Raw genomic sequence first — 22,720 nt, 5'->3', positions numbered from 1 at the left:
ATTTAAACGTACCATGACCAGCCTTTTTGCAAAACACACTTTCATGCAGGCAAGTGATAATGAGCTTTTAAATCTTAAACAAGGTAACAAGGATTTATTGACCTATCTCACTAGTTTTAATCGTTTACTCACCGAGACACAGTGGCCAGAAGAAAAGCGTGTCTCCCTTTTCTATAAAGGTTTGAGAGACGAGTTAAAAGACGCGCTGGCTCATATCGTTGATTTGCCAGAAGACTATTCGGACTTTGTAGATTTACTTGTGAAATTAGAACATAGACTAGGAGAAAGAAAGGGAGATAAATACAAACTGGAATCACGGTTAACTTTTATTAGACACAATAAGAAAGACCCAGATAATAAACTCCCTGAACCTGAGCCTATGCAAATAGGGACACTCAGAGGTCCACTCACATCAGAGGAAAAAGAAAGAAGGAGAAAACTTCAATTATGTTTATATTGTGGAAGGGCAGGTCACTTTGCCAGAGAATGTCCAGTAAAGCCTAAAAATCCACGAAAGGGTGCTCTTTCCTCCACCTCCTCAACTGAATCGGGAAACGATTAAGCTCGACAAGGGGAGAGGTTACTTGTTCGAGAAAACATCTAAATCAAACCTCTAATGCTGCAGCCTTCATGGTACCGCACATACCTAGACATTTCATAATTCAGGTCGTTTTAATTGTAACTACCCAAGTGAGGCATTCTCTCCCTGTCCTACTGGACTCAGGCGCGACAGGAAATTTTGTGGATAATAAGTTAGCTGAAAACTTAGGACTTCCTATGTGCCTAAAGCCTTGTCCAGAAGCAGTATGTACAGTGGATGGGTCAGAATTGACCTCTGGATTAATCACAAAACAAACAAGTCCACTTGTTATGGTCTGTCAGAACGGGCACACAGAGGTGATTAGCTTTGATCTGATAGATACTCCTAATTTTGGTTTGATTCTCGGGGTATCCTGGTTAACAACTCATAACCCAAAAATTGATTGGGTGAATAGAAATGTTACTTTGGATTCCTCTTTCTGTAGAACCAATTGCTATCAAGAAGCAGGTACAGAACAGAGCACAGTATTACACTGTGCTAGTGTTATACAAGATGAACCAAGTCTCCCTCCTGAATATTCTGACTTTAAAGACGTCTTTGATCCAGTAAAGGCTAGTGTGCTGCCCCCACATAGGTCTTATAACTGTCGTATAGATCTTATCCCAGGGGCCCCTTTACCTAATAACAGAGTATATGCTTTGACTGACGAAGAAACCAAATACTTAAGAACCTACCTAGATGACCTACTACAGTCTGGGTTCATCCGTCATTCCACATCTCCGGTGTAATCTCCACTCTTTTTTATCCCGAAGCCGGATAAATCCCTGCGCGCGTGTATCGATTATAGAGGACTAAATAAGGCTACAATAAAGAATAAATATCCTCTTCCTCTAATACCTGTGTTGTTGGATCAATTAAGACATTCTACTGTATACACTAAACTAGATCTGCGGGGAGCTTACCACCTGGTCCGAGTAAAAGAGGGGGATGAGTGGAAGACAGCTTTCAAGACAAAGTTTGGTTTATTTGAGTACACAGTAATGCCCTTTGGGTTATGTAATGCCCCTGCGGCCTTTCAGTTCTTTATAAATGAGGTCCTACATGAATTCCTGGGCGTTTGTGTCATAGTATACATAGACAACATCCTCATTTACTCTAAGAACTCAGAAGAACATACCCAACATGTTCGTGCAGTATTATCAAAGTTAAAAGAAAATCATCTTTTTGCTAAGTTAGAAAAGTGTACTTTTAATGTCAGCAAGGTGGACTTTTTAGGATACTGCCTGTCGCCTCAAGGAATAACTATGGATGTAAAGAAAATCAGTGCTATTGCTGATTGGCCAGAACCATCCTCTGTAAAAGATATTCAGAAATTTCTGGGTTTCGCCAATTTTTATAGGAGGTTTATTGCACATTTTGCAGACATTGCGGCCCCAATAACTACCTTGTTGCGGAAAGGGCAACGATTTCTTTGGACTGATGAGGCGGCACACGCCTTTCAACTCCTAAAACAAAAGTTCACTTCAGCCCCAATTCTGAAACATCCTGATCCTGACTTGCCTTTTTTTGTTGAAGCGGATGCTTCAAAAGTAGCTTTAGGAGGAGTTCTCTCTCAACAAGATGCAGTAGATGGCCAGTTACATCCTATAGCCTTCTATTCCAAAAAGTTATTACCAGCTGAACAAAATTACACTGTGGCTGAAAGGGAACTACTAGCTATCAAAGTAGCCTTTTCAGAATGGAGGCACCATTTAATGGGAGCCAAGCACCCAGTTACAATCTTTTCTGACCATAGGAACCTACAGTTTTTTGGATCACTTAAAGCACTAACACCACGTCAGATGCGCTGGTTAATTTTTTTTAGCACATTTGACTTTGTAATAACCTATAGACCAGGTGCACAACAAATTCAATCTGATGTGTTATCTAGATACGGACATACTTCAGACATGAAACAAGATAAAATAGGAGAACCCATTATTCCTCCCCAAAAGTTTTTGGCACCAGTACAACAGAAGGATTTCATCACAGATCTATATAATGCACACATGCAAATAGCACCTCAGGATTGGTTAAAGGATTCCCATAACACAATACAACGAGGTTTATTGTATCACGACAACATGCTGTTAGTGCCCACCTCGGAATTACAAACACAGGTGATAATTTGGCATCACGCCTCACCGTTAGCAGGTCATCCTGGTTGGGTAAAAACCCTGGAAAATGTGCAAAAACACTTTTGGTGGGACACTATAAGAAAGGACATTAAGCAATTTGTCACTACCTGTCCAATTTGTGCAAGACATAAATCTTCTCATAAGGCCCCTGACGGCTTGTTAATACCAATGCCAACACCCAAGCAACCTTGGCACACTGTGAGCGTAGACTTTATTGTAGGTTTACCACCTGTAAAATCTTTCACAACAGTGTTGGTTATAGTGGATTTTTTATCTAAAATGGCACATTTTGTACCATTACGGAAATTACCCACGGCGGCAGAATTTGCCGATATTTTTATAAGGGAAATTGTGCGTTTACATGGTTTGCCAAGCAAAGTGGTGTCAGACCGAGGGAGCCAGTTCAACTCTAAATTTTGGAAAAAATTATGTAAAAAACTGAAAATAGATGTGGCATTATCCACTGCTTTCTACCCAGAGACAGATGGACAGACTGAACGACTGAACCAAACCTTACTTCAAACGCTACGTTGTTTATTGGCTGATTATTCTAGTGAATGGTTGGAAGCTCTCCCTGTAGTGGAGTTTGTTTATAATAATACTGAGCATTCAGCTCTACTTTGCTCACCATTCTATTTCTTGCAGGGGTATCATCCAAGAGCTATACCCATTTTGTTAGAAGATTCTCTGTTACCTACAGTAACGGATAGACTAACGAGGTTAGGTGACATACAAGACAAAGCCAGGAAACATTTATTAAAGTACAAGGAAAGCATGAAAAGACAAGCAGACAAACACAGATCTGAGGCCCCAATGTATAAAATCGGTGACCAGGTATGGCTCTCCACAAAGAACCTAAACATAGAGGGATCCCGAAAGCTGCAACCACGTTTCATTGGACCCTTTAGTATAACTGCCATAGTAAACCCGGTAACAGTAAAATTAGATTTACCAAAAGAATATCCAGTACATACTACATTCCATGTGTCCTTGCTTAAGCCGTACAATCCAAAAACCCGACCTGAACCACCACCTCCACCCATACCAATTAAGGGAAATCTAGAATATGAAGTGAAAAGCATAAAAGATTCAAAAAGAATTAGTGGACGTCTGTTTTATTTAGTAGAATGGAAAGGATATGATGAATCTGAGAATTCATGGGAACCAGCATCATATGTACATGCCCCACAGCTGATTAGACAGTTTTATTTAAAAAATCCAGGAAAACCCCGTCCTGTAGGAGGGCCTTTGAGGGGGGCAACTGTTAGGGTTTGTGCACAGCAAAGAGCATGTCCCCTCTCACTGCACTAGTGGGTTCTGTAATAGCTCCCTTTTAAACTTACTATTGAAATCCTTTCTTGTTATCTCACCTTCCCCCACCCCCCTAGGCTTCTGTGTATGTTGTTTAATGTGCTGTTTTGTTTACACATTGGGCCTTGCTTTTACCAAGGCTTCTTTAAAACACTCCTCTCTAGGCCATGTGTTAATTTAACTCATTTGCATAATAACTGAAACTCTGCACACCTTTCAAGAACATGTGCAGCATGTGAGGACCACACCCAGCTCTTCAAACCACACCCAGCTCTGCACACCTTTCAAGAACATGTGCAGCATGTGAGGACCACACCTAGCCCTGTCTATAAAAGGCAGCCCCCGAGCCTCACCCAGTGCTTGTGCTCATCTACCTCCCGCTTACCTGAGGACAGATCCCTCGGCGCTGGCACTCCTGCTCTCTACAGACTTTCATTGGCTTCAATGGGTGCAGCTGCTGGTTCTTCCTTCTTCCGGTTTCCGGTTCTTCCTTGCCTCAGCCTCTCTCCTACAAGCAACCTGCAAAAGAGAAAGAAGACAAGGTTAGACTGATCAGTATCTCTTGCCAGCAACAAGTAAGTGCAAAACCTTTATTACCTGAAAGAACTTTGACAACAATTTCTGGAAACAAGATACCTTCCACGAACATTGTGATTCAAACTCTTTGTTACAAGAATACTTTGCGGCACTTTGTGAAGCAAACATTTTTTATGGAACTTTTAAGAATCGAACCGTGGAAACCATTAACAGCAAGGCAAACAGTAAATCAAGGACTTGCACAAATTACATGCTGTATTTTGACGTAAAAGTACAGTATTTGTTTTATAAAAGATTCTGGAAATATGGGAAAAGTGAGTCTGCTATTGGGAATTTAGGCTTTAGTTATATTAAGATGAATGTTTGATATTAGTAATTCTGATAACGGTATTTGTTTATTGTTTTAGAATCTTTAGAGTAATAGAAAGCACATCCCAGAGCAGTAACACATTCCAAACCTGGAAACTAGAGACCAGGATCCAAGAGGTACTTTTAGAAGAAAATTTCTAACAAATAAAGGGATAGTCAGGAACCCAGTTAGGAATAGGTTGTACTTATCTGTTCTTTGTTTATGTTTCATTAGGCACCAGTTTCTACAGAAGTCAGAGAGGGCCGCAGATTTGTGCAGCACTTCAACAGTGGAAACGCAAGAACGGTGTTGTCTCTTTATTTTATTTTATCCACTTCCCCCCTTCCCTTGAGCTTCTGTTCTTAGTGCACTGTTTTAAAAACTAGTGTGCTGGAACAAGCAGTTTCAGGGTGGGGTCGGATTGTCTTCAACCTCCATCAGAACTGAACAAGGACTCAGGAGAGCTGGGCTTTGACAGTCTCCTGCTAGATGGTCGCCTCTAATGTTCACCACTGTGTCCGGCCCACTACAGGGTATTAGGGGTGATTCCAACCCAGTTGTTCCAATTGTCCTTTTTAATGTAATATCCTTGGAGGAATTAGGTTGCTGTTGTTTTTTCTTAAATATGTCTGGTATTTTTGTAACGGGGGACCCTGTTGTAAAGACAAAGAGTTTGAATTTTCTCTTAGAATAGCCTCCACTTTTTCCATTAGGATATCAATATCTTCTAGGGAATGGTTACCTTGGTTAGGTATAATACTTGTTTTATTTATAAGCCATTTCCTAGATTTCTTTGGCCCACTGGCATATGTGGGAATATCCGCAGCCTTCTGTTTCCCCATCTCAACGTTGCACGATAGCAGACAGCAGAATATATAATCAGGCTAATCAGTCCCAAAATGAAAAATTCCCAACTTACTTCTTAGATGATAATGACGCCCAGTCCACCCTCTGTCAGGCGATGATGGACGAAGACGGGATTGTCTTGGCCCGCTCTTCACCCAGGCGCACGCCTGGGCGCGTCCCACGCTACGTGAAGGAAGCAGCGCTTAATAGCGTTATTTCAACCGCAGGTGTACCTGGGAGACGCAGTCCCAGTCCCATCCCAGGTCAGGTCTCCAGGACCCCCAAGATGCCAGCACCAGAGCGTCCCACGCTACGTGAAGGAAGCGGCACTTAATAGCGCAAGTTCAACTGCAGGTGTACCTGGGGGACGTAGTCCTACCCCAGGTCAGGTCTCCAGGGCCCCCAAGATGCCAGCACTAGCGTAAGTGATATCAAGTTTAAAGCATAAAGTGCTGAGTAGAATAATTGTGCATTTGTCTGAATTAAGTTTATAACACAAAAACGTAGTAAAAGTATTAACTTCTGTTAGGAATGCTAGAAGAGAGGAGTCAGGATTGGATAGAAATAATGGAATACACAAGTTTATGTTTCAGCTGAAGATATTCTAACAATGAAAAACCAAGTCTATCAGGATTTTGTCTTATGTTTGCAAGACAGTGATGTCCTCTATCTCCTTTATTCTTGCATTAGAACCTTGTCACACAAAGCTATGCAATGAGAAGGTGGAGGAGGCTAAACCATTAACAAAGATTGATGCTTTTGGAGCTGTTTATAGAAGTAAGACCATATCAATAAAAGTGGGACCAAAACCAGAAAAGAATGTGAAAAATAAAACTACAGTCCATACTATCAAATGCTTTGTCAGCATCTAGTAAAATAGCTGCTAACAATTGCTTAGAGGTTTTAGATTTACTTAAAACATTAAAGAATAGTCTGGTATTATCTGCGAGATGTCTCCCTTTGATAAAACCTGATTGTTCTTTACTTATGAGGATTGGCAAGAGAGGGTCAAGACAGAGCTATAATTTTAGCACAAATTTTGAATCCAAGCTAACAGGACAATTTGTCTGTAGTTCTTACATAGCTTTAGAGCGTTACCATCTTTAGGTTTGAGGCAATGTAAGATGTTTGGAGTGGTACCGCCATAAAATTAGTGTTAATAAAATGGGAAAATAATTGATGAATGAAATTTAGAAACTAAAGATCAAATTGAAAAGGACAACAGTCAGGACCAGGCGTCTTTCCTGTTTTGATCAAATTAATTGCTGAAATAACATCCTTCAGAGAGCTGTCCTTTTTCAAAGTGCAGAAACCATAATGAGTATCAAATTGACTCAGTAATGTAAAGGTTATTATAATATTTTGTGATTCAGCTATAATGTCAGTGTCCTTGAACATGGTAGAGGAATATTGTGGTAAAATTAATTCCTTTTTAACTTGCTCTTTTTTAATTTTAAGATTAGCCAATAGTTTAACTACTAAATTCTGGTCTCCATAATATTTAGCACTAGATTTAAGTAGATAGGAGCAAGCATTTTCCATGGAAAGTTTGGTTTATTGAAATTTTGATTTGATGGAATTATCCAAATAAGAGTTGGATTTGGCAGTGCAATAAATATTTTCTAGGGTTTTGGATTGTTTCATAACTTATAATGACTTTTTAGAGGACAGATTTGTTTTTCTTTTTGGAGTCTGTAAGAACTAATGAAGGCTATAGCTGTAGTTTAAAGGAATCCAAAATAGTCTAGGGAGAACCCGCAGGAGAGGAATTGGAGTTTAAGAAATAATTAATTATTCAAAATGGTTAGTCTAAGAAGTGTCTAACAGCAAGAATATATTAAAACATTATCTTCTATTACCTCTAATGATAGGGATCAAGTCTAAATCTGAAATGACTAAAGCATAATCCAAAATTATTGCATCAACGTCAGTGTGCAAAATGTGTTGTGATAGAGATTTAGAGATAAACAAATAGCCAATTCTAGATTGACAACCAGAATTCTTATTGCTAACAGAGAGAATATACCTTTTTTCTCTCCAGTGCAATTCTCTCAGAGTATGCACCCTGTACAAGCAGAAACCACAATCCTAGTCAAAGTAAGTCAGTTACACACTTAGGGATTATCTGTGCTCACCCTCTGGCAGCTTGGTACAGAGCAGTCAGGCTAATCTAAAAAAGCAATGTGTAAAGTATTTGTGCAACACACATACACAGTAACACAATGAAAACACTGCAAAACGAGGCCACAGCAATTTAGAAAAATAGACTATATTCTGAACAGAACAAGACAAAAATGGCAAAAATCCAATAATTACAGGTTCAGATATGAATTTCAAAAGATAATGTGTAAAACTAGCTCTTAGAAGCAAACAGAACTGTAGGGGTTACTTGAGGGGGTGCTGGACTTGGGCAAAGTGAACAGTTCAAGCCGACCGCGATGGAGCGCAGGTTTGGTACAGGAGCCATGCATGCCTAGGGAACAGAGTACTGTTGGAATGTAATGCATGCAATGTATTGTGTCAAGGTGGAATGTGGGGGCAGCAATGTTCTGGAATTAAGGGGAGAATGAAAGGAGACAGTTAAGTGGAAGGTGGAAAATGGCAGGGCAGGGGGGGTGAAATGCTGTCCTGTTGTTATGTTTGGAATAAACTTTCCTCAATCTACCTAAAGTCCTCACCTTTATAATGGCGATGAGGTGCCAACAACAGGACCCCCAGCCGTGTACTTGGTGCTGAGTGGGAGTACTTATCTCTAAAGTCAACTCTTCCTGGAACAGTAACGGAATCACAATCATTGAGAAAGGTATGGTTTCAGCACATTTTGCCTCAAAAGGAGTTTACTACTCCACGCATCATGTGCGAAGTATCAAGTCTCTTGGAGCGATACAAACTTTTATTTAAAATGATCACTTACACAGAGCTAGTTCCAGCGTGTGTCTGGGAGTGTAACTCGTCATTTTTTGAAGTATTCCATTCAACGTGCCTCCACCTAATGGGTACTGTGTGCTGCATGGGCTTTGGAGCATGCACTTCAGAGGAGTTCACATACACGTACTGACCCCAGGCGCATCATGGCCATCATAGATTGGGTTATCACACTGACCTTTTTCACTTATTGCATTTTGAAGAAGCGTATCCACTGGTGATATGCACACCATTTACAAATACAACATATTTTGGAGAATTGAAACTGCCTGGGATACTGAGACTGAGTTTGAAACAACAACAATAAAGTGTATTTATCAGTGATACACACATCCTTTACAAATACAACATATTTCGGTGATACATGCACCAGTTTATTAGTGTATGTCGCCCTTCATGTTCTGCACACCACCATAAGGAGTGTGGCGTACACATCGCACACCATTTTATAACAAATTGTACATCACCATAAATAGTGCAGACTACAATTAAGTGATATGCATGTGGTTTCATTACCAATATCAGCAAAAGTGTGTCTCCTAAGCAAGTTTAAGAAAACATACCTATGATGTGCGCACCAATTCGACTTTTAAGTTTAGCGTGCATTATTAAATTTGGAATGCAGCAATCCATAGCCCCACCCCCTTGCATTTTCACCAAATCTGGCATCTCCAGAAACTGACTGGGAACAATGGAAAGAAGGTTTTAAAGTATATCTTCATGCCATTGATTGAGAATAATTTACTCATAAAAATAAGGACACTTTATTGAAACATTGTTTGGATACTGAGGACGCAAGATTTTAAAGCATATTCCTAAACAAGTAGTGTTATTGGGAGAGGGCAAAGGTGAAGATGAATATCCATCAGCCAACAAGTTATTGGATGTAAGGTTCAGGGCATGCAAGAATGTCACAATTGAAAGAGATAAGTTTTACAAAAGAGTGCAAGTGGCAGGTGAATCCCAGCAAGTTGTGCAGGAGCTTTAAGAATACTAGCTGTATTTTGCGAGTGTAAGACATTTGAGGACGAAATGATTAGACATATGTTACTGGAAAAAACTAATAGCAGAAAAATACAAGAAACTTTATTGTCTACTCCGAATTTGACTTTACAGAAGGCGGTGGAAACTGCAGCGAGAATAGAAAGTACTACACCATACATGGAACAGATGTCTGTGTCTGATCACCCGTCAGTGCACCAGTGGCAAGATGTTTTAGTGGTGAAAAGCAAGTACAAAAATGAAATAAAAAATAGTCTGGAAAAAACAAACAAGAATGGAAAAGTTAATGGAAAAAAAAGCAAAACAGTTACAGTTTTACAGGTGTGGTAGGACATCCCACCTCAATAACACAAGTGCATGTCTGGCTGTTGATAAGCCATGTGCCAAATGTCAGAAAAAACGGCATTTTGCAAGAGTGAAAAACTCTTATTTCCTGATCTACACAAACAAAATACATTTGGAACTATTAATTGTAGTTAAAGTGACACACCCTCGAGGGAAAAATAATGAGGTTCTCACAATTAAGGACGAAGAAAGTATTTAGAGTTTGCCATTGGGTGATATGAAAATACCAATTTTGCATGATAACCATAGATGGTATAGAGGTCAAAGTGATGGCAGCTTCAGGACCTCCATTTACTTTAATTTAAAAATTCTACTTCTTTTCACTCAAATTCCTTGGCTACTAAAGACTTCTTTCTACCATGCATCCTGTAGGGTATAGTGGTATAGATATTTAAGTAGTAGTGGAGTGTAATACTGATCTAGGCTTTAGAAACAATGTTATTTAAAGAACAGTGTATGTAGCTAAGGACAAAGCTTGTTTACTTGGATAGTACAATCATGGGAACTTGGGTATTTTACTAGATCCCAAAAATGTGGATCAAATCATACTTCTGAAGGAGTATTTGGCAGTGTGTGTAATAGAGTAAAGTAAATGTGAAAAGCTATTTCCAGTAGTTTTCAGAGAAGAACTGGGGTTATGTGAGGGGGTGGTCACAAAATAAAAATGAAAGAAAATGCTCTTCCAGTGGTCCATAAGGTTCGGAGGGTTCCCTAAGCCTTGCAAGAAGAATTCAGGAAGGAGATAGATAAATTATGCAATGGTGGAGTTATAGAACACACTGAGTCATCTGATTGGGTGACACCTATTGTAATAGCTCAAAAGGCCAATGGTTCAATTAGGATGTGTTGATTTACATGATGCCAATAACTAAACGTGGATAGTTCAGTACCCTTTCCTAGTAATATGAAAATGCTGTCTACTGTCAAGGGTGGGAAGATATTCAGTTTGCTTGATAGGACGTCAGCCTATCATCAGATTATTTTGCATTCAGAATTAAGACATTGCACAGCGTTGATTACACTAGAGGGATTGTATCAATTCAGATGAATGCCTTTTGGGCTGGCTTCCACATCTGCAGTCTTCCAAAGAGATGTAGAGTGTTTGTCCAAAGCCATGGAGGGTGTGAGATCATTTTGCAATGTGTTGGTGTATGGTAAAGATCAGCTGCAACATGATGTAAGATTGGATCAGGTGTTGGATATTTTGAAGAACAAAGGAGTGACTCAGTCTAGAAAAAATGCAAACTTAATACTCCTACCACTGAGTATTTGGGATACAAGTTGTGTGCCATAGAGACTGAGCCGAGGATTAATTTAGCTAAGGTCATCAAAGAATTTTGAACACCAGAAAATAAGGATCAATTAGGATTTTTCATGATTTTGGTTGAATTTTACACAATATGTGTCCACAGGTGTACAGAGAAAACGTATAACATGAAATGTCTGTTAAAGACAAATTGTAACCTTACATGGGGTGACAAGTGTGAAGAACAATTTAATACAATCAAGAAGGATATTGCACATGCTATTTCACTAAAACCTTTTGATTTTAGAGTTCATATAATGACTGATGCATGAGGGCGGCCCCTAATCCTTTCTGGCTTGCAATTTAGGAATGGAAGAGACAAAGTTGTGGCTTTTGCATCTAGAAGTTTAATGGGTGAGGAGACAACATACTCTTTGATAGGGCGCAAAGCCTCTGGATTGTTGGTGGGGTGTTGCAACACAAAATCTGAATCCCACAAATATGATTTGATGTGTACGAGTGGATCATGAACATGTAGTACAATTGTTTACTATGAAAGGGGGAGAGCAAGCCACCCATAGAATTGCCAAATGGCAGTATAGGTTCCAAGAATATAAACTTAGGGCCTGATTTAGATCCTGGTGGAGGGAATTATTCCGTCACAAACGTGACAGATACCCTGTCGGCTGTATTACAATCCCATAATATCCTATGGAGATTACAATAAGGTGGACAGAATATCCGTCACATTTTTGACAGAGTAATCCCTCTGCCAGGATCTGAATCAGGTCCTTAGAAAGGAATATGTTCCTGGAAAAAGGAATTTAATAGCTGATTGATTGTCTCAGTAGCCATGCAATTAATATATGTGGATGGTGAAATAGAAGAAGAAGAAAATGAAATGGTGTGTTCTGTTGAGAGTCATTCTGAAGGTGCTATGACAAAACAAGAATGGATGGCAGCATGTGAAGCAGATCAAGAAATGGATGACATTATGACTGTATCTTACACCTGGGTCATTTTCAAGGTGCCACCTTGACCACCCTTGACAAATACCAATCAACTTTTTGAGGAAATATCCATAGTTAATGATCTTTTGTTCTGGCTAAACAATTTGTTTCTTAAACTCTTAGGTACCATCAAAGTACTAGCTCTGGCACATAAAGGACATATTTGTATGCGTGCAATGAAAAGAAGAATAAGGGAAAACGTTTGGTGGCCAAGTCTAGACAGGAAAGTGAAACACTATGTAAGGGACAGTGTTAATGTGCTGTCAGTGATAAATCCCTAGTGACTGTTCCCAGTCCTCTAGAGGCAGTTAAGGTTCCCAACATGGCATGGAGCAAGTTAGCGATTGACAGAATTGGCCCTAATGTTTTATCGGGAGGAACACCCACGTACAGAATAGTAGTTATAGAATATTATAGTCATTGACCTACTGTAAAGTTTGTAAAGGTCCCAAACGCCCTGAGGGTAATTAAATGTTTTGAAATCCATTTGCTAGGGAAGGAATTCCTGATGATGTTTTAACAGACAATGGGAGTCAATTTTCAAATTGAGCAGATGTAGAGGTTTTTAGGAATCCGACTATCCAAAACGTCTTTATATCATCCTAGGAATAATGGTCCTGTAGAAAGATTTAACAGAGCAATTAAGGAAATGTACAACTGGCAAAAGTTAATGGTTTAAATTGTAAGTCAGAATTAATGAAATTATTGTGCACAGTCTGCACCATTGTGAATGCCAACACAAAAGTATCTTGTTCTGTGCTGTTGAGGGAGAAAGGAGGCATGTACTTGCATCCAAGATGTTTCAGACCTGCCACTGCAGTGTCTGTGTGTACAGGTTTAACTGTAAATTCGACATGGCAAGTGTACCCACTTGCCAGGCCTAAACATTCCCTTTTCTTACATGTAAGGCACGCCTACGGTAGGCCCTAGGTAGTCCCAAGGGCAGGGTGCAGTGTATGGTTAAGGTAGGACATATAATAATGTGTTTTATATGTCCTGACAGTGAAATATTTCTACATCAGTTTTTCACTGTTGCAAGGCCTGTCCCTCTCATAGGTTAACATGGGGGCTACCTTTAAATATGAATAAAGTGTAGATTCCCTTTGAGAGCGGATAGACATATGGAGTTTGGGGGTCTCTGGGCTCTAAATTTAAAATTCATCTTTTAGTAAAGTTTTAGGATTGTGTGTTTGAAAATGCCACTTTTAGAAAGTGAGCATTTTCTTGCTTATACCATTTCTGTGACTCTGCCTGCCTGTCAAGGCCTTGATTTAGTGCTTGCCTCCTGTTGTTTGAAGTCTCGGAGACAGCAAAGACTTCTCTCTGCCAGCACCTGCCAAGTGGTGCCCATCTTGTTCCTGAGACCCTGAAAGGAGAAGGTGGCAGCATAAGAGGAAGAAATCCACTCACTGAACGCTGTGCGGGAAAAAGATCAACGCGACTCCGATCTGCGGCTGAAAAATCGACGCGCCGACGGCTTTGCAGCTGAATATCGAGGCTCACCTGCAACACGACCCAAAGATCGGCGCCCGGGCCTGGAGAAACAACGCAGAGCATCGCTGACGGAGGCTGGTGAGGTCGCAACCCACGCTGCATGGTTTTTGGATCATTGTGCGGCTGGATTTCTGATACAAGTATCACTGGGCGTGTGAAAACAACGCAACTCCTGCCCGGACCCAAGAGTGCTGACCGGATCAACGTATCGCTCTCCTGCGGAGAGAAGAAACAATGCGCCTGACCCGACGAAGGGAGAAACGACGCAAGGTCTCGCTCGTGAGTGAAATCAACGCATTGCAAGCCCTTTTTGACACACACTCGCACGTGCAGGGTTATTTTTGATGCACCCAAGGTACATTTTCACGCTAACAGTGCTAGTGTGTGTTTAAAATTACATGAAGCCTCTTTTTTGCATTTTTAGTGATAACTTGACTTGTGTATTGTGGGTTTTTGTCGTTTTGGTCTTCTTTTCTTTAGATAAATATTCTCTATTGTTCTAAACCTGTGTTGTCATTTTGTAGTGTTTTCATTAAGTTACTGTGTGTGTTGGTACAAATACGTTACACTTAGCACTCTGAAGTTAAGCCTACTGCTCGTGCCAAGCTACCAATGAGGTAAGCAGGGGTTAGCTGAAGGTGATTCTCTTTCACCCTGACTAGAGTGAGTGTCCTTGCTTGGCCAGGGGGAAACCTGACTGCCAACCAAAGACCCCATTTATAACAGTCATTTAGAAATAACCATCACACATCTAAAGAGAAAACATGAGATAAAATTACATACATGAACACTCTTTATAAAAAGAGAACATGAAGAAGAAAATAACAAATATGACATGCCAAATGAACAAACAAATAATCAAAGGTAGTGAAACCACATGAGGAAGATGAAACAACTGGACTCCATGATGTTGAAAAGGAAAGACCATGCCACTCAGATGGAGGGAAGTACATATCAACAAGATAAAACACCTAGAAAAGGGGGTAAAATATGAAATAAAAATCATACAAAAAATGTATTAATGACAATGTAAAAGAAAAGAATTGCAAACTAAATAATTGTATCTCAAATCTGAAAAAAAGTTAAGTAGGAGAAAGTCTTGTCATGACCATTTCTTCTTCTCTGCATCTGTAAGATAAGACCACAACTTATGAGGATCCATTTATTTTTATATGTGACTTTAAAAACAAGGATAAAATACACCAAATATGGCACTGAGATGCCAAAAAGGTTTTCACATATCTAGAAACATCTTCCTCCTAGCCTTAGCCAAGTTTTGTGATATCAATACATTGGATCCTGACCATGAAATTCAACCTTTCATTTTAGCTGCTCAAAGGACCTTCAGCAAGAAATATATTCCAGAAAAAGAATGATGACCCCTGTGGGCTTCTGTGAAATTGATATGTTGTGAGCGCTACGGCCATGTCTGTGTTTGATTAGTCAATGATATGGTTTCAGACAACCCAAAAACTTTGAGAATGAATGATTTGAAAAACGGACACAGGATCAGACCCTTTCAACCCTCTGCCAAGTCACACACCTGAAGATGATTCCAACAACTCTGAAGACCCTCTGTTTGTTCCTTTAATTTCCTTAGTTGGAAAACTTTGCTTGTAGAATTAAAATTTGGTTGAGTTGCAGTATGGGTCTGACCTATTTTCCACCTCTGTGACTCTGTTGTTCATTAAACTCCAATTATCATAAAAGTTCTGAATTTGTCTAGTCGTTTCCTCCACATAAGTACTTAACTGGTAAAGGGGGATCTGTGGTAACTCCTTTATGTGAAGAAAGAATGGAGGTGCCACTGAGTTTTGATCTAGATTTGGAAGGACCTGTACTTGGAGGGAAAATAGCCAAGGTGGTCAGTGATAATTGAGAGTCCTGAAATGTGGGGTCAGAGCCCTCCATAAAATGCAGAAAAGTAGAGCAGGAATTAGGGTCAGAAAACATTGAAGTCTTGGGTTGTGATGCAATAGGATAGGAATTTTCCCCACAGAAGAGCAACAAAGTGCAGATTGTATTAATAATAGAGGTTAAATGCTGGAGTCTCAATATTACCACATAAATGATGTCAGTCACCTAAAGTATAAATCAAACCTTGCAAAATTAGAATTACTTTTTATATGAGAAGTCCAGCAGGAGAGTAGAAGGTTGACATATCCAATATCATTAAGCAGTGCCATTGTGTTGGAAAGTTAGCAGGAAGTCAGAAGAACAGAGAAATCCATTGTGGAATACCTTACTTTAAATGCACAAGAGAGCATTAAAAGGATATAAGTTCCCCTACAGGTCAGGCAGAGCACAATATAATACCTCAGGCATTGAAACACAAAATGGCAGGTTTGAGTTAGTTGTGATGAAAATGGAGAGCGTATCATGGTCATTCTACACAAAGAACCGCTCAGAGGGGTGAGGGAAGCTACTGAAGCTATAGAGTTTGGCCATGAAGTGAAGAAGCCTCTCCCACTACAATGTAGCAGTGTTAACAAGTGCCCATCTTCTCTCAGTGCCAAGCCATGCTCCCAAAGTGCAATTTTTAATCAGGGTTCACAGCCCCCCTGTGTTACTCATGGACTATGAATGACGAGAACAACCTACTCAATATTGCATTAAATGGTTTAAATTAAGACCCTGACCTGCTATGCCAAATGTAAGAAGCAAAGCATCCACTTTCTTAAATGATGCCGTACAAGCCAGGTAGATGGATAATGTTCTTTTAACCTCTAAAGTATGGATGACATAGAGAAACTGGAGATACATATAAGACTGGCAACACTAAATTCTTTGTGCCTGAGGTCTATTTAACTTTTCATTGTTCAAACTCTAGTCCTGGAAAAAGAATAGCTTTGAGGCAAACCCCTTAAAAAGGGTTCTGAACATAACAGAGCTCCTTTTTAGCTGAAGTGATGGCAACCAAAAATTATTCTATGAGTCCTTAGATCAACTAGACAAAGTGTCTTTCAAAGGGTGGATACTGTAATGTTTGCAATATTAAATGTAAGTCTGAAACAGGAAGAGGAAAATGAAAACAGGCTTCTTCATAAACAAAATCCTCAATAGCCTTGCAACTAGAGAAGCCAGAGCCTCAAAATCCAATTTTCTGAAAGCACTGACTGCAACCAATTGAGTGTGTAATGTAAAAATGGCTAATCCTTTATCAAAGTCCTACTTAAGAAAGTCAAGAATTTTTATCTGGATTTACTCTGTCTGTGAGCTGGAGTACATTTATAACTGTAAACGAATACGACCACAGTATACAAAGCATATATAGTAGTAGAATACAGGTGCGAACTTTGATATAACAGATCTGTTGGTGAATAGTACAATACTCTTCTTTGTGTTCTTTCATACACCACTATTGATCCGAACAAATATCTTTATGGAACGCAGTCAATCAAGCACAGCCAACACGTGTTTCATCACATAGTGACTTTTTCAAGGCTGTAAGAGATATATTATACAGAAGTTTTAACTAGACATAGTTATATCCAAACAGCATATGATGAAGAAAATAGACTGGAGATGAGTAGATAAAGTATCCAACTAGGAGAGATGAAGTAAGGAAACTGTGGCGGGGACTGAGAAAAGAAAAAAGTCCATGAGGGAAGTAAGAGATATGGAGTATGTATACCTTGCTAGAAGGGTGTATGATAGCACGTAGTAAATGGTTAAAGTTCCTGTACCCTAATTTGATAAATAAGGAAGTATGTCCTTCCAGTGTCATAATATATATAGACACCAAGAGTTGGTATATAGCATATGTACAGTAGTTAGTGGAGCGAAGAATCCAAGGACCTTGGTAAGTCCTGCAAAAAAACACAATGATGTGTTAGAGATTATTCAAGTTTTAATTTTCCGACACCATTACTTTATCCTTAAGGGAATGGGTCACACCACTACTTACTCTAGTCTTTGTTAAATAGTCTGGTACTCTAAGTAGTAGTGCGATTGGACCTAGTAGGTACACCAGGTGGGTACACCAAGTGAATCGTACCGATTGATATAATAGTCCTATGATGCCAAGTTCAAGGCCGAGTGATAACGAAATGACCCCCAACAGAGGGTATATATTCAAAGTATAAATAATGATGGAAAAAAGGACAAAGGCTGTAATCCACTGAGGTAGGTGTGTAATGCCACCATACTACGTGTGCAGAAAACACTAAGCATAAAGTGAAATACTACAACTTACGGTCAATATGATGAGGTAGTTAAGAAAATGTTATTCTTGACCAGTAAATTAAAACGGTAATGCCACGACAGCAAAAAAACAATCGGAGGTTTATAAAAAAGAGTAAAAGTACTCCAGTTGTGCCCCGCAAAAGTAAGTAATGTATGTGCCGATGTTTAGAACTATAACAAAAATACTTTGAAGTGTGGCGACACTCCAATGCTAAGTTTATAAAATAACATAGCTTCAAATTATTTCCACCGTAAAAGTGGACATAACTTACCTAAAGGTAGTACTTGGGTGCGCGCTGGTACAGTTCTGAATCAGTTCTTGTAGCATTGGGCATGCGTACAGTTTAAGTAGCAATTGTAACCCTGGACATAAAGGAAGGACTGGGACGAAGTGTGATACGGTAAGAATAGCTCATGGGAGGAATCCGACAAAAGTGGGTTCAAGCTGCAGCAATATTTGAAAGGAAAACTGAGCTCATGGATAGGTAGGGGTTGGGCAAGAGTATAACAGTGGAAGAAAAACGCCTGTTAATGAAGTATAATAAAGGTCAAAGTAGCGCGAGAAAAAGGAGAAAAAAGTGATATATGGGAAGAAAAACGCCTGTTAATGAAGTATAACGAAGGTAAAGGAGCGTGAGAAAAAGAAGACTATCGTAAATAAAAAAAGCTATGAGGCTAGCTAGAAGCTCGTAGATAATAATAAGAAGGAATATCTCTAGCTTATAGCGACCACGAAAAACATCACAGAAAGTGTAGTGGTAAAGGTGTGTCCCAAGTATTAGGAAGCCCGCATGTAAAGAACCGCAAGTAAGATGAAGGTTGCCAGTCAAATGTACTAAATGCAAAACAGGCTACTTGGAATATATAAGATAGGTTAAACCCCCGAGTCAAGATTAGTTTAAGTGGCAAAGTGTACCTAACACGCAGTCTGTTAAGTAAAATGACTATGAAGTTCATAGAAATGTAGATATAGAGTGCTGATAGAAATGAGTACATATACAGTCAAACACAGATGTGTTCTGTTGGCAATTTTCTGTATCTAATAAGTTAATAGCAAAAAGTTAAAGATATTGCATCATATATACTTGGAGTACCAAAATTAGTCAAAAGTAAACAAAAGGCATCATAGTGTAAAGAGATATAACACAAAAACGTGATCAATTATGTCATTGTGAGTGGTTGCATTATATTGTTAAATATATTATTATATACAGGCATGCAAAAGTCAGTCAAAAAGAATGTTAGCTTTTCATAATGTATGACCAGCTACTAAACATAACATAGATGAAACCTCATAATGCAATACAATGCGGAACGTTTCTAGGTCAGGAACACATGAAGTTCCCTATCGATGTTTAAACCTTTTTCCACAGCTCGTAGTTTGAGTATCCATCTTGCTTCACATTTGCGCAGTTCTTTAATTCTATCCCCCAATCTGGGCGATGTGGTGACTTGAATTATGCCATGTATTTTAATACTAGGAATGTTTGATTCATCATGTTGTAAATTGAAATGTACACAAGAGCATAGCCAGGGTTGTAGTTTCTTATTGCTCTAATAAGTTATTGGATGCGTTCCTTCAAAGGGCGACTAGTACTTCCCACATAAATCCGTCCACAGACACATATGATGCAGTAGACTGTGTATTTCGTATTGCAGTTAATAAACTGTCTAACATAGTGAGTTTCCGCTGTGTTGTGGGAGAAGATCAGGGTTCTATTAAGAGCAAATTGGCACGAAATACAGCAACCACATTTGTAGAAACCAGCAGGTTTATTGGGTAACCACATTTGAGGGTGAACTTGTTTAAGAGGTGCTATGTAGTTAGGGCATAGAATGTTCCTCAGAGTGCGACCCCTACTATGGGTAATGGATGATGTCTTACCTATAACTGTCCCAAGCCTTGTATCCAGAAGTAACAAATGCCACTGTTTCTTAAGTATACAAAACAATAAATGACTGGCAGGACTAAACCTAGTGATAAGGGAAATGTCCCTTCTCTTGTTTTCTGTGGATTTTTTGTAAATTAGTAGGGTACTTCATTGTTTGGAAACTATACATTTACTGCCCATGGAAACTGTTTCTTCTGAGTATCCTCTATTGCGGAAACGTTGAGCCAACAGTTCCATTTCTTGGGGAAAAAATCTCATTATCGCTACAGTTGCGCCTGGTTCTTATCATTTCGCCATATGGGATGGCCTTAATCTGAGCACCAGGGTGCGCGCTAAGTGCATGTAGGATAAAGTTACATGCAGTAGGTTTTCTATATATTCTAGAAGAGATCTTGTTGTTAGTAACGTATAGGAGAAGATCAAGGAATTCTATATGGTCACATTCTACCTTGTGTGTGAAGGCCAGGTTGTAGTTGTTAGTGTTTAAATGGTCTATAAGTGTGTCTAGGTCATGTCTATTTCCAGTCCAAATGGTAAGTATGTCATCAATGTACCTCCCCCAGAAAAGAATATGTTGTGTAATGGTAGCGGGGCAGTCAGTCCAAAGATGTTGTTTTTCAAACTGCCCCATGTACAGATTTGCATATGAAGGTGAGAATTTTGCTCCCATTGCCACTCCTTGGGATTGTTTGTACCAGTAGCCCTCATGTAGAAAAACATTATTCTCTAGGACTAGTCGTGTGAAATCTAGTAACATGTTGGTATGTTCATAAAGTGTTGCATCTCTGCTTGAGAGTGCCATTGACAGAGTCTCTAAGCCCCGTTCCAATGGGATAGACGTGTACAGTGAGTTTACGTCTAGGCTTCCGAAGCAACAGTCATCAGTCCAATCAATGTCCTCTAATACTCATAGCAAATCTCTTGTGTCCTGGATAAAGGAGGGTAAGTTCCGTACCAACGGTTGTAGGAAAGAGTCAATGTATTCGGAAACATGCTCCGTAGGTGATCCTATACCTGAGATGATTGGTCTACCTGGAGGGAAAATTCCTGGTTTGTGAACTTTGGGTAGTCTGTAGATACATGGTGCTCGGGGAGTAGTATTGTGCATATATCTAAACTCATAATCTGAGATGAGACATAGGTTTTTCCAGTAAGACAGTCTGCTGCCTATTTCCTTAGTAATCCTAGCTAGGAGATTGTCAGGAAGGCGTATGTATGCATGTGTGTCTCCTAGTTGTCTGTAGATTTCGGACATATAACCCCTTCTGTCCATCACTACCACCTTTTCACCCTTATCAGCCTCCCTTATTACAAAATCAGTGCAGGTGGATAGTTTCTTAAGAGCTTTGAGTTCTGTTGGACTAAGATTATTTTTGTATCTAAAGCCATAACTTCTGTGTTTGTTCTCCAGAGTCAATAAATCCACACTAACTGCTTTGTAAAATATATCGATGTTGTTGTCTGGTGGTAAAGTCGGCATGAAGGTGGATTTGGGTCTTAGTCCACTGTCTAGATCTATATTCGGCTGGATGTCTAAGTGTTCCAAAGGTTCATCAAGACTAGGAGTGGAAGAAGTCAGGGTATCTAGAAACATGATCATATGAATGTCCTATATGTCCCTAATTGTTCTATTGCATCTGGGTAATGATGTGACAGAGCTCATGTTGAAACCTGGTTTGTCCATAAAGAATTTCTTAAGTTTAAGGCAACGTATGTATTTGAATAAGTCAATATGTATATCGTTGTAGTCAGGTCTAGAAACAGGACAAAAACCCAGGCCTTGGCTCAATACATTTATTTCATCTTGGGAAAGGACCGAAGTGGACGGATTGAAAACTTGAACAGTATCATGATCGGTGGTACTGTAACATGATATGGACCTTGCACTCATGTTTACTGATTTCTTGCAATCGAGCGTGTTGTCACGCCTTCCCTTTCGTCTAAACCTATGTTTCTTCCCTCCCCTCCTGGTTGTTTTATGTTTGGGCTTGGTCTGTAGTAATTCTGCCGTATGCCTTTTCTGTATCTTGCGAGTTCCTCTAAAAAAGAGGATGGATGGGTACCCCCAGGTGTTGGCATATTCCCCGCGGTCCCTTCAGTCAGAGGGTCCATTTCACTACTGGAGATGCTTGAAACATCCGTCATACTGTTTGGGGCTGATGTGTTGATAAGCTGAGTATCAGAAGTTTTCAAGTAAGTGTCATTCTTAATCTTGTCAAACTTGGGTGCAAATTTGTAAATATGACCATTAAAATAGTCGATCTCATCCCTTGTGAGTTTTTTTAGTTTTTTGTCTTTGATATAAAGTTGGTGTGTGTTAAGTATTTCTTTAAGGATAGTATAATTTTTATCTGTTGCTTCCAGCAGATTCAAGTTCTTAATTTCTTGTTCCAGAGGAGCAATGTCTGTCAAAAGTTTGTCCCTTTTTCTATCCACATGTCTTATAAGTAAATTCATCATCCCGATAGATGATGACGAGATTAGATGTTCCCATTCTCCTAAGAGGTCTGGGTCTAGGTCATCAAAAAAAGGGAAAATGATAACTCGTAATCCCCGGGGGACTTGTTTTAATTCTATGTATCTTTTTAGTGTGGTGGCATCCCACCATCTTGAGAGTTCTTGTTTCTTTAGTCGTTCAAGTCTAACAAATTTCTGTTTGAGACCTTCCTGAGTGCATGTATTACTAATGTGGTTGGTAGACATCGGTTTGTTAGAGAATAGTTCGGCAGCCAAAGTATCCCTGTTATCATCATAAGAAGTCATGTCCGTAATGAGGAAAAATTGTGTGAATTGGAGCCCACCTTTATTTAATCAGTCACAGGACCAGGAGTGCGAGTTACCATATCATAACATATGTGCC

The sequence above is a fragment of the Pleurodeles waltl genome, chromosome 2_2 (genome assembly GCF_031143425.1).
Source record: "Pleurodeles waltl isolate 20211129_DDA chromosome 2_2, aPleWal1.hap1.20221129, whole genome shotgun sequence".
NCBI classification, from domain to species: Eukaryota; Metazoa; Chordata; class Amphibia; order Caudata; family Salamandridae; genus Pleurodeles; species Pleurodeles waltl.
The sequence above is the reverse complement of the archived record's forward strand: the minus strand, read 5'-3'. Positions refer to the sequence as shown.